We start from the raw sequence: 12,733 nt of genomic DNA, 5'->3' as shown, positions 1-12,733 counted from the left end.
CCCACCCTGAAGGGGGTGCGACCAGCTGCAAACAGCCATCATCCCCTCATCCAGGCTGGCCAGGCACCCAAGCGGGACCCCCAACCTGATCCAGGACACCCTTCAGGGCAAACCAGCTGGCCCCCACCCGTGCACCAGGCCTCTATCCTATATAGTAAAAGGGTAATATGCAAACTGACCCTAACAGCAGAAGGACTGGGAATGACTGCTCACTATGACACACACTGACCACCAGTGGGCAGACGCTCAATGCAGGAGCTGCCCCCTGGTGGTCATGGTGCTCTCACATGGGAGGAGCTCTGTTCAGCCACAAGCCAGGCTGATGGCTGCCAGTACAGCGGTGGTGGTTCCAAGAATTAGCATTTTAAACAAATACCCTGATGATTTCTCATGCATATTAATAAGGTCCATAAGAGTTGATTAAGATTAAATAAGCTAAAGTACCCCCTCTCTGTGCTGTCTTTATATTCAGGCTAGAATCTTTTTATTAAATCTCCCAATTCTCCCACCAGCATGTAAACAAGTCAGAAAGTCCACTGGATTTCTATGAAATGTGGGCATGATTCCTCCTCCAGCAATTCTAGATTTTCCTGATTTCCTGATAAAAGAGCAATCTGAAGGATAGAACAACCCTGCTATAGAGACCCGATGAGATCAAATGGTTGAAAGGACCTTAGGTCATTCAATAGCAACATCATGATTGAGCCCATCATGATGGGCTTCCTGGTCCATGCTGACCACCTTCATGTGGCCCTACTAGCCCTCTAATCTACTCCTAACTCTTCCTCATCTCTAAAGTGAAGACGGTGATAATACTCATCTTTTCATATTTTTCTTTTGTGGTTTTTTTTGTGTTTTTTTTTAATATTTTATTTATATGTTTTTTGTTTTACAGAGAGGAAGGGAGAGAGATAGAGAGTTAGAAACATCGATGAGAGAGAAACATCGATCAGCTGCCTCCTGCACATCTCCTACTGGGGATGTGCCCGCAACCCAGGTACATGCCCTTGACCGGAATCGAACCCTGGACCCTTCAGTCCGCAGGCCGACACTCTATCCACTGAGCCAAACAGGTTTCGGCTCTTTTGTTTTTTTTAATGCTGGAAACCAAGAGCTCAGAGTAAATCCATGCCCTTAGCAGTATGTTTTGGATTAGCCATGAATAACTTCCTGATGATTGGTGCTGTTACACAAATCATCAGCATCTATGTGCTAGCTACTACTTTAAGCACTTGACTTAACATTTACCCTCTAAACAATTACACGAGGTAGTTATTATTATCCCTATTTCTACAAATGAAGAAAGTGAGGCTTAGAGAAGCTCAAGGTTTACAGAGTTAGGAAGTGGTAGTCAAAACTTGAACCGAGAACCTCACCACTTAAAAAAATTCACTATACTGCCTCTTTTCATAAACTTATTTTCCCACTAACTAAATATACACAATACTTCTGGTTTCTTAACTACCTTTTCTTAATTCTTAAGAGCTTTTTTCTTACCCAAACTTTCATGCAGAAAAATTAATGAATGAAATCATGATTTCCACATTCACCTGGAGAATAACATTCGTTGTGTCTTAAGCAAAAATGAAAATAATAGCCCTAACTCATTTGGCTCGTGGATAGAGCATCAGCCTTCGGACTTAAGGGTCCTGGGTTTGATTCCAGTCAAGGGCACCTGGCCGAGTTGTGGGCTGATCCCCAGTGGGGGAGGGGGGGCGTACGGGAGGCAGCCAATCAGTGGTTCTATCTCATCATTGATGTTTCTATCTCTCTCCTCCTCTCCCTTCCTCTCTGAAATAAATAAAAATATATTTTTTAAAATGAAAATAATAATGTATGGACAAGGTCATGTAAATTCTTGAAAATAAGCAGTAGAAACATATCACCCATGTATGATGTTGAAGGTTATAAATGAATCAAGGAATTAACCTCTAGGCACATCGGATAGTATTTTAACATTATCCTTCAAACAATATGTGATTCACCAAATGAAGAATCTCTCCCTACCCAAGTCACTCCCTAAAAACACCCATGTGATGCACTGCAGGCTCTTACTTTCCTTCAAAGATCTCGAGAACTTGATTGTGTTCTTGCCTCGTGCTGCCTTGCCTGTTGCTTCCCATCAGAGGAAAAGCTTCTGCAGGACCCTGAGGAATGGAACATAGTATCCCCACTTCTCCCCTCAATCTACCCTTCCCCAATCCCAAGCAAGCACATTGTTTCCAGAGGCTGTCTTAGGACTCCTCTGTGGAAAGGACAAGCAAATTGACAGGGATGGCAAGAGATCCTTCCATGTTTTTACCTTGACCAGTCTGGAGCAAACAGATGGGTTTATATAAGGGGGTGTGTGGATTACAAAAGGAAGTTGGCCATTGCCTGTGTATACTTTGTTGTTAAGTCCGTGTTCTTCATGGTCAAGCAGATAAAAATCAATTTACCTGTTAAAAAGCAGTATGGAGAGGGAAAGCAGGGGACAGCGGGGGGAGGGGGGGGGGGCGGGCGGGGGTGATAAGAGACCAACCAAAGGACTTGTATGTATGTATATAAGCATTACCAATGGACACGGCCCCGGTGGGGGGGGGGGGGGCAGGGGGAGCATGTGCTGAGGGGGCGGTGAGAGTGGCCAGGGAGGGGTCGATGGGGGAAAAAGGAGACATGTGTAATACTTGAAACAATAAAGCATACAAAAATTTTAAAAAGCAGTAAGGTATTATTCAGCTCTGTAACCCAACCAAATCTCTGGTGGAAATATTGTTTGACTGAAATGTGGCAAGCACACTGGGATGCTTCAAGACTCAAGGAATGCAGAATGTGTGCTGCGATCCTCTGAAAATTATCTCGAAATATCCTACTACTGCTCATACAGTTCCCTCTTGTGGCTAGAAGAAACATCTACTTAAGGTTTTATCATCTTATCTACAGGACATTTCTAAATTTGTTAATCATGAAAGCACTCATAACAATACCCCCAAGCAAAAGTTTTAAAACAAACTTATTCAGGCCATATAATACATTTTTAAAATGTCTAGTTTCAGGCAAAACTTAATGCAGGTACAAATTTGAATATATTTATTCAAAGACAGCCAAGGAATTAAAATGTATGAATGCAAGTGTGTTAATACTTTACGATGCCATTAACCTCACAAACTTACTTTCTCACTAACTAACTCTACACAATCAAACAAAGCACGAGTTTCCCAAAGCCCATTTTAGTCCCTGAAAATACATTTGGCACCACTGGAAGTCCAGTTAATAAAAAAAGACCATGGAGTCACAAGTTGAGAAACTATCCTTTAAGTGTAATAAACTTGGCAAACGAGCTCAATTCAGTTTCAGTTACACGGCACATACATTATTATGTTCAGACTATGTAGGTAAGATATAAGTCCTCCAGAATTAGACACTGTGCACTTGTCTTTCATTTACTCATTATTATTTCCTCAATGCTCTATTGAGAACATGTTGGCATTCATTACTAATGGTTGTATTTCCTGGTTTCTTTTTTTAAAATATATTTTTTATTGATTTCAGAGAGGAAGGGAGAGGGAGAGATAGAAACATCAATGACAAGAGAGAATCATTAATCGGCTGCCTCCTGCACGCCCCCTACAGGGAATCGAGTCAACATGTGCCCTGACCAGGAATGGAACTGTGACTCCCTGGTTCATAGGTTGACGGTCAACCACTGAGCCACCGTGGTGGGGTGTCTTATTTCTTATTAAATGTTGGACAAACATAAATAAAGAATGGAGCAAAAGAGAACTTCTGATAAAAGCTCCACCCAACCGAGCTGTCAAAGAAACACTCAGTGGGTCAAAATTCAATAATCCTCCAAAACCTTTCTCTCCTGTCTCACCAAGACACCTCACCTTCGAGAACAGGGGCCCATCTCTGAGAGGCTGCGTTCCACAGATGCAACCTCGGGCTCTCCCTTCCATCAACGCAGCACCTCCTCCACCTGGGTGCTCCTCCTTTAAAGACCCATCTTTCCTTTAATCTTTGTCTTCACTTTAGTTCCCCAAGAAGCCGACCTTGAGACAAGAATACACCAACAAATAGTTTATTTTGGTGGTGACCTCAGGAAATGCCATCAGGGATGTAATAGAAGGGAGGGAGGACGGCCAATAAAGGCAGTGTTTTCAAGCATGTTGGCACTATGGATAACAGGTGCTCAGTCCCTCTGGGGAATGCTGGGAATCAGTGTAGAACCCATGTCTCTTAGTTATTCTGCCTGAGAATCGAGGGAGCTGGAGATTTATACAGGGGTGGGCAAACGTAGGTTTGCAGTCTTGAGAACATGAAACAGTTTATTTTTGTATTATTATTTATTAATTGTAGTATTATTTATTCACGTTACAATGGTAAACCTATGTTTGCCCACCCCTGTACACCAACTCTAATCAATTATTAGTTAAGGGCTGCTCTGGGAGGCATTAAGTCTCCACACACCCAGCCTCCATGCTCACAGTTGGACCTCTAGCCACTAGAGAAAGCCATTGCAAGGTGCTGCCGCTGCTGGCTGTTGGTAAAGCCCTGGGGAGACATGGGCAGGGCCCCAACGGCACCTGCTCCACGGGTGTCTGAGATTTCAATCTGGAACACTGAGACCCATCATCAAATGCCAGGGCTCACAGAATAGGGGTGAAGAAAGGTTCTGGAGTCAGACTGATTGTTTCCAAAATCTGGGTTCTTCTCCAAGCTTCAAATTCCACAACGGATTGTTGTGGGGATTGAATAATGTAATTCATGTAAAAGTATCCAGTATTGTTTGCAACTGGCACATAGTACACATTCCTTCAAATTCAAGTTATTAATATTATTACTAACACCCGATGACCTTACAGAGACCTAAAACCAAACAGAACCTTAAAATGTTCTGCTTGCCCCAGCCATTTGGCTTCAGTGGGTAGAGAGTCAGCCCACAGACTGAAGGGTCCCAGGTTCGCTTCCTGTCAAGGGTACCTACCTCGGGTGCAGGCTCCATCCCGGCCTTGGTCAGGGCGTGTGTGCAGGAGGCAACCAATCTAAGTGTCTTTCTTGCATCGATGTTTCTCTCTCTGTTTCTCCCCCTCCCTTCTACTCTCTACAAAATAAAAAAATAAATAATGGAAAAATATCCCGGGTGAGGATTAACTAAAAAAAAAAAAAAAAAGTACTGTTTGATCAGGCTGTCCAGCAGAGACCCAAAAGTTCCAGTCTTGCTACTGGTACGGTGTGTACACTGGCACCAGTGAGCAGAACTGATGAAATCTCTGGGACTCTGTCCAACTCGTCTTAAAGACATGGCCAGACCCCTGCATTATCCTCAGGGGGAGGGAATTGTCTCCAGCTGAGTGGGGCTCAATAGCAGAGTAGATACATCTCCAACAAAAGTAGGTTCTAGGCAAGCTCACCTCAGGGTCCAGCTTACCTTCTCCACACTATTTTCCTCCCCAGCTACTCAGACAGTGTTTAATTCTTATGTTTACGAGAAAAAGGAAGGGAGGGGAGAACTAGTGCTTATCCCTCTCCACAGCAAGTTCTAACACAAAAATGTAACTTCCCTTTCAATAAGCAAGTATTTTTGGAATTCCGTAGTTCAGATGAAATTACATGGTTCACATGTTCAAAGCATTTTTTCCCCAAACTGTTTTTCCTCCACGGTGTGAAGACCAGACTTTTGGAAAGACTCAAACTTTCATTACAGTTTGGCTGTACAGGATATAAAAGCTGGGTGGGTTCTGTTTAGGTTTTTCTTTGTTACTAAATATTAATAGCAAGAACAGATTTGGGAAGTGGTGCAGAGGGCATGGGGAGCCCTTTGAAGCCACATAAAGACATCAAACAAAAGGAAACTTAGAGAAAGGTGATACTATTTTCCAGAAATCAGAAAATGCTATTTTTTCAGGTCTCTAAGATAATAAATATGTAGTTTATTTCAGTACAATGCAGTATTTTTGTAAATCACTTCCTGATAATGAAGATTGCAATTCAAATTGCAAAATTTTAAAAAATGTTTAGCTACGAATACTTACAGACCCTTGATTAAAAAATGTGCCCTTAATTAAAATGAACACACATCCTTCAGAATTGGTACAAATTAGAGAGGAAAAGCTGGGTCTTTTATCCCCCTTGATTCATCACCCCCTTGTGCTGGGGCAGAGGACACAGCTCTCTTTCAATGTCGGCCTTAGCCAGGCCTGGTTTGATCCTAAGAGGACTTCATAATAAACCTCCTGTTCCCTAATCTCTGCCTCAGAATCAGCTTCCCTGAGAACCCAATTTGTGGCAGGTACCCACAGCCCAGCAACACATATCTAGACACCTGAAACCCTCAAGTCTAAACCCAAAAGAGTAGAGGAAGTCAAAGCAGATTATTACTGTCTCTATGTGAAACTGTCTTGTGTTCAGTTAATTGGTAGTTTTAATTATCACTTTCAGGAGGAAATTTACCTATCTTTTTTTAAATAGGTGATATTTTAAAAATATATTTTTTATTGATTTCAGAGAGGAAGGGAGAGGGATAGAGAGACAGAAACATCAATGAGAGAGAATCACCGATACACTGCTTCCAGTACGCCCCCACTGGGGATCCAGCTCGCAACTTGGCCATATGCCCTGACTGGGCATCGAACTGTGACCTTCTGGTTCATAGGTGGACACTCAACCCCTGAGCCATGTCGGCCGGGCCTCTCTTTCTTTTAAGTCACTTCAACAGATTAACAATGGAAATGCCTTATGACCCACTGATTTGACTCCAGTTCTGGGAATATATCTGAAGAAACCCAAAAACACTAATTAGAAAGAATATATGCACCCCTATGTTCATTGCAGCATTATTTACAGTAGCCAGGGTTTGGAAGCAGCTCAAGTATCCATCAGTAGATGAGTGGATAAAAAAAAAAAGCGCCCTAACCGGTTTGGCTCAGTGGATAGAGCCTCGGCCTGCGGACTCAAGGGTCCCAGGTTCGATTCGGGTCAAGGGCATGTACCTGGGTTGCGGGCACATCCTCAGTAGGGAGTGTGCAGGAGGCAGCTGATCGATGTTTCTCTCTCATCGATGGTTCTAACTCTCTATCCCTCTCCCTTCCTCTCTGTAAAAAATCAATAAAATATATATTTTTAAAAAGCTGTGGGATATTTACACAATGGAATACTACTCAGCTGTAAAAGCGAAGGAAGTCTTACCATTGGGGACAGCATGAATGGACCTGGAGAGGATTATGCTAAGTGAAATAAGCCAGTCAGAGAAAGACAAGTACCATATGATTTCACTCATATATGGAATCTAAAGAACAAAATAAACAAAATAGACTCAAATAGAGAACAGCTGTCTGAGGGGGCAGGGGTTGCAGGGCTGGCTGAAAAAGGTGAAGAAATTATGCAAACACAAAACAAAATAAAACACACAAAAAACTCACAGATACAGACAACGGTATGGTGATTACCATAAGGAAAGAGGGTGGGGGAGGTAGAAGAAGGTATAGGGGGATAAATGGTGATGAAAGAAAACTTGGCTTGGGATGGTGAACACACAATACAACATACAGATGATATAGAATTGTACACCTGAAACCTATATAATTTTATTAAACAACGCCACTCCAATAAATTCAATAAAAAGGAAAAAAAATAAATAAGTAAGTAAATAAAAAAGAACAAAAAAGCATCTCTGAATAATAACCATATCAGAGCATAACCCAATAAGCACAATGTTTATAAAAATGTGGATGGTGGAGAATTTTGTTGTAAACTATCTTTAAAAATAGAGTAAAACTAAACTAGCAAAAAAAGAATTGAAATGAAAGAAGTGCCAATACTTCTCACTTTGTAAAAAATACATTTCTGAAAAATTGGGCTGAGTCATATTTTAACGTCAATATTGGAAGTCACCATTTAAACATTTTTATGACAAACTGTTTTGCAGGGGGAAAAATTGCAAATTTAAATCACCGCCTTTCAATTTGCTATTTTATAAAACTAGATTTTTCACTCACTGAACTGATTTAAACTAAAGTATTTGTTTTTCAAAATCTAACACCACAGCAAAATATCAAATACAAAATTGCATTAAGCTCTAATTAATTACTCTTGGCCCAAGGTTTTTAGATACAGAGGGAGGAAAAAGTCACTTCTAGTTACATGTTACTATCATATTCTGGAGGAAATTAGCCAAACTCTTTCCCAGTACTGGAACTTCATTATTTCTCAAAATAAATCCATTAACAAAGACTTGTCATTCTCTCCCTTAACTAATTGTAATACTAATACTTTGTTTTGGTAATGGATTTAAAATTCATCCTGGATGGGTAGCCAAAAATAGAGAAATAAAGGTTAGGAACTTATTTATTCTGTTCTGCCAAAGAGTGGTTTCTCCCCCTAGCTTAGTAGGCATAGAGTAAGCATGGATAATTTCATACTAGATTTGGATAGAGATTGAGAGCTTGGTCTTAGCTCAAAGCAAGCAGTTCACATTTAGATAAAATGAAAATTTGGATACAATGCCCAAATTTACATAAGATTATATTATAACTAGAGGCCCCGTGCATGAAATCCGTGCGGGGGGGGGGGGGGGGGGGGGGGTGTGTCCCTCAGCCCAGCCTGCATCCTCTACAATCTGGGACATCCCTCCCACAATCTGGGACTGCTGGCTCTTAACAGCTCACCTGCCTGCCTGCCTGATTGCCCATAACCACTTCTGCCTGCCAGCCCGATCGCCACCTAACTGCTCCTCTGCCGGCCTGATCGCCCCCACTGCCTTCCCCTGCCGGCCTGGTCACCCTGGTGGAAGCTGTGTGGAGCAGCAGCTGGGACCCACCCCCCAGCAGGGCTGAGGGAACTCCGGCAGTAGGCACACAGAGCAGCTGGCCCCGTTCCCACTATGCACGCCGCTATCTTGTGACGGCATTATGGCGAGAAGGTTAATTTGCATATTATCTCTTTATTATATAGGCTGATTCAGGAGGAAATCAGTCCAAAAATCACATCTATTATCCTTTGGATAATAAAAGTGCAAGTTGATCTGTTATTACAAAGCTACCTAAGCCTACTTATGAGACATCATCAAAGGCAATAGTCACAAGTACGTAGGTCAGGAATGTCCCTTGGAGAGGTGGAATAACATGTACCCAGATCCAAAATACCAACATGGGCTCTCTTGAGAAGAGTGTCAGATGCATAAGTATCTTTCTTTAAAATGGCTCGTAGGTTACAGATCACTTCACTGCTCTAGGCCTCTTAGACTTCTCATGTGAAAAGGCAGGAGGCATTGTGCTCCCAATACAGAAGGTGGAAGTGAGGGAATGGCATATTTCCTTACACTAAGGAGGTCTGTGCAGTCCCACAGTTCCTCCACCTCCTTGCAATCTTCTGCTTCAGCCTTTCCAGCTCTTGGGTCAGATGTGTTTAAGTTTAACTCCATGAATGGCACCAAAGTTTAGAAGTACTGAGAGACTCAGGCAGATTCCAGTCCATTCTTGTGGGTTCTAGCGTGTCCTTGCTTCCCTGACGTCACATCCTGACTGCCTGTCCTGGGGACTTGAACTCCAGCACTAGACAGAAGAACACCAGCCTCACACAGACAGTATAACCAGCCCCCATAGCTGCATACAGCCAAATCCCTCAATAAACCCCTATTGTGTTTGTTTTTCACAGTGGTTCTGCTTCTCTAAACAAACCCTGACTGATACATTTGGGTTGGATTTTTAGCGTTTCAGTGTTTACTATTACAAAAATGCCACCGTGAATGTCCATGTTTGTATTTTCTGGTGCACTTATGCAAGAATTCCTCTACAATGTATACCTAAGAGTACAGATTGCTGCATTATAGGGTATCCACATATTCAACTTTGTAAGATAATGTCAAATTCATTTCAGATTGTGCCAATTTAACTCACACCAGCATTTAACTTCTTAAGAGTCCTCCTTGATCCAAGTCTTTGCAATTAGTATAGTAATACTTCTTAATTTTAGCCCATCTGAAGAGTATAATATGGTTTCATATTATAATTAAAATTAATATTTATATAATGCTAATGAAAATGGAGAATTTATTTCTAGTCTTCATATTTTCTCTTCTGCAAAATGGCTATTCATGCCATTACCCATTTTTCTATTTCAACACTTTTACCTTTTACCTCTTTTCCCCACTTTGTTGTCTGCTACTTCTTGTCTTACAGCACTTGTTAGGAAATCCTGCATAATAGTTAGTAGAAGTAAAAGGGGTCTTTATCTTGTTCCTGATATTTAAGGGTCTGCTTCTCTCTCTCTCTCTCTCTCTCTCTCTCTCTCTCTAAATTACTAGGAGTATGGTTTGCAGCATCTTCTGAGAAGATCATGTTTTTTCCCCTCTTTAATCTATAATGTAGTCAATTATATTTATATATTTTTTAGTGTTTAACTACCCTTGCATTTCTGGATAAATCCAACTTGTTTATGACCTATTATCTTTTAAAAGTAAACTCCTGGGTTGGTTTTATTGGAATTTCATTTGAATTTTATAGCTGTTTTTAAAATTGAGATTGGCCATAATGTTTCTTTATTGTACTGTCCTTGCTTTGTTTTGATATAAAGGTTATATAGAATGAATTGCATCATAGTCTCATTTTTTTTCTCTCTGAGATAGTTTTAAAGATTGAATTGATCGCTTCCTTAAAAGTGTGTAAAAATACCTGAGCTTAGTATTTTCTTTGTGGGAAGACTTCGATGACATTTCTTTAGTAGTTGTAGGACAATTCAGGTTCTCTATTTTTGAGTAAGTTCTAATAAGTTACACTTTTCAAGGAATTTGTCCATTTCATTTAAGTGTTCAAATGATTGACCTAAATTGATACATTTAAAAATACTTTGCCTTATCTTTGATTATGTCCCTTCACTTCTAATGTTGCTTATTTGTGCTTTCTCTCTTTTGCTCAATCTCTGCAGATATTTCTGTATTTATAAAACAGAACTTTTAATTTTATGCATTCTCTCTTTTGTATCTTTACTTTTTCATGAACTTCTGTGTTTATCTTTATTATCTACTTTTTTATACTTGTTTTTTTCCTATTGTTCTTTCCCTAATTTCTTAAACTGAACACATAGCTCACTAATTTTCAACCTTTCTTCTTGTCTAAAATAAGCATTTAAATTAACAAGTTTCCTTTAAAGAATCATTTTAACTATCCTATTGGTCTGAATCCTATCTCAGACCAATTAAGTGAGGTAGTATTTTTTATTATCATTAAGTTTTTAGTATGTACAATTTTTCACTATCATTTCTTCTTTGACACATTAATTATAAAACATATGTAGGTTTCAATATTTTCAAATATATGGGGAATTTTACAAATTTATCTTTGCTATTTTTGCCACCCCAGATCCTATCACTTGTAGTTTGCTTTTCTAGAGTCAGTTGCAAACAGTTGCTTGTGTATCCTTTCAAAAACAGTGAATGCATTTGCAAACATAAATTAATACATATTTATTCTTTTGTTAAAAAAACACGAGAGCATTCTATAACATTGTATTGTATCTTTTTTCTATTACCAGTATATCTTAGAATTGTTCTATATCAGCATCTATAGATATACTGTATTTTTTTTTATTTGCCAGCATTCCATTTTATAGATGTATTATAGTTTATTAAACTAGTCCTCTGGTAATGAGACATTTCAGTTATTTCCCATCTTTTGATATTATGAACAATGCTGCAACGGGTATATCTTTTACAGGCATTTTTGTCCATATGTGTGATTATGTGGGTAGGACAAATTCCTAGGAGTAGAAGAGCTGGGTCAAACAGAATGCATTTTGACACATATTGCCGGACTGTTCTTAAAGCTGTTACACCAAGTTACACTCTCATCATACAGCGAGTGCTCATTTTCCTCACAGAAAGAGCAGACATTTTGACTGTTGTCAGTTTGATATTAAAAAGAATACCCTACCATTGCATTAACTTTCAATTAAGAAAAGAGATCATGAAAGTTATTTTTAAGACTCTTCAGGGGCTCCGTGGAAGAAGGAACGTCTGTGTGGCAGTGAGGGGCGGGGGATTCTTGGAGGAGGCAGCTTTCAAGCGGTGTCCGGAATAGAACTCGCAGCTGAGATGGAGGCGAAGGGCAAGACACAGAGGGTGGGAAAATGTCTTACCTAGTTTGTCTTAAGCGGGGGGAGCACATCGGAGTAGTGAGGAAACACACCTAGTTGGCAGCAAGGAATCTTCAAAGCCTGGACACTCAGCCCTGGCTGCGCATTACAACCATGGGGCGGGGCTGGGGGGTGCGGGGAGAGACACACCATAAAACAAACAAACAAACAAACAATGCCTGAGTCCCATCTCAGACCCATTAAATGAGGATCTCCTGTAGGAGCTTCCTGAAACCCCCCAGGGGACAGTATTTTGCAGGGAGGGTTGAGAATCACTGCATTAAGGACGCGTGGATGATTTACAGTCTTGGATCACATGCTGTTTACCTCTCAGTTTATTTACCAGTTTGCAATATGGGGAACAATCATAACTACTTAGTTCAAAGTTGAATTTAAGTAAATTTCCAGTCACTTTGATGAAGAGAGCGTGAAAGTCCCAGGATTCCCCTGGAGTGAGACTGTGCTCTGACCTCAGTGAGGCACCGCTCTGCCACTAGGTGGAGCTATGGATGTGATTTGGTGAAAAACAGGCTTCAAAGAAATAAGTAGAATTTGGAAACGGGGAGAGACTTAGAAACCTGTTTGCTTTAACTCCCCGCCCCCCCCTACCCCCCCCCCCCCACCC

At 40.7% G+C, this 12,733-nt stretch overlaps 1 long non-coding RNA gene across 2 annotated transcripts in view; it reads left to right on the top strand.

Moving 5' to 3' along the window:
• LOC139021241 (uncharacterized) overlaps positions 1-12,733 on the top strand; it is a 92,997-nt gene that overhangs the window by 3,472 nt on the left and 76,792 nt on the right. The window lies entirely within an intron of this gene.

Source organism: Myotis yumanensis, unplaced genomic scaffold (assembly GCF_028538775.1).
Source record: "Myotis yumanensis isolate MYYU_CA2020_CCGP unplaced genomic scaffold, mMyoYum1.0.hap1 SCAF_12, whole genome shotgun sequence".
Lineage (NCBI taxonomy): Eukaryota > Metazoa > Chordata > Mammalia > Chiroptera > Vespertilionidae > Myotis > Myotis yumanensis.
This window is presented reverse-complemented; position numbering and strand designations above follow the sequence as displayed.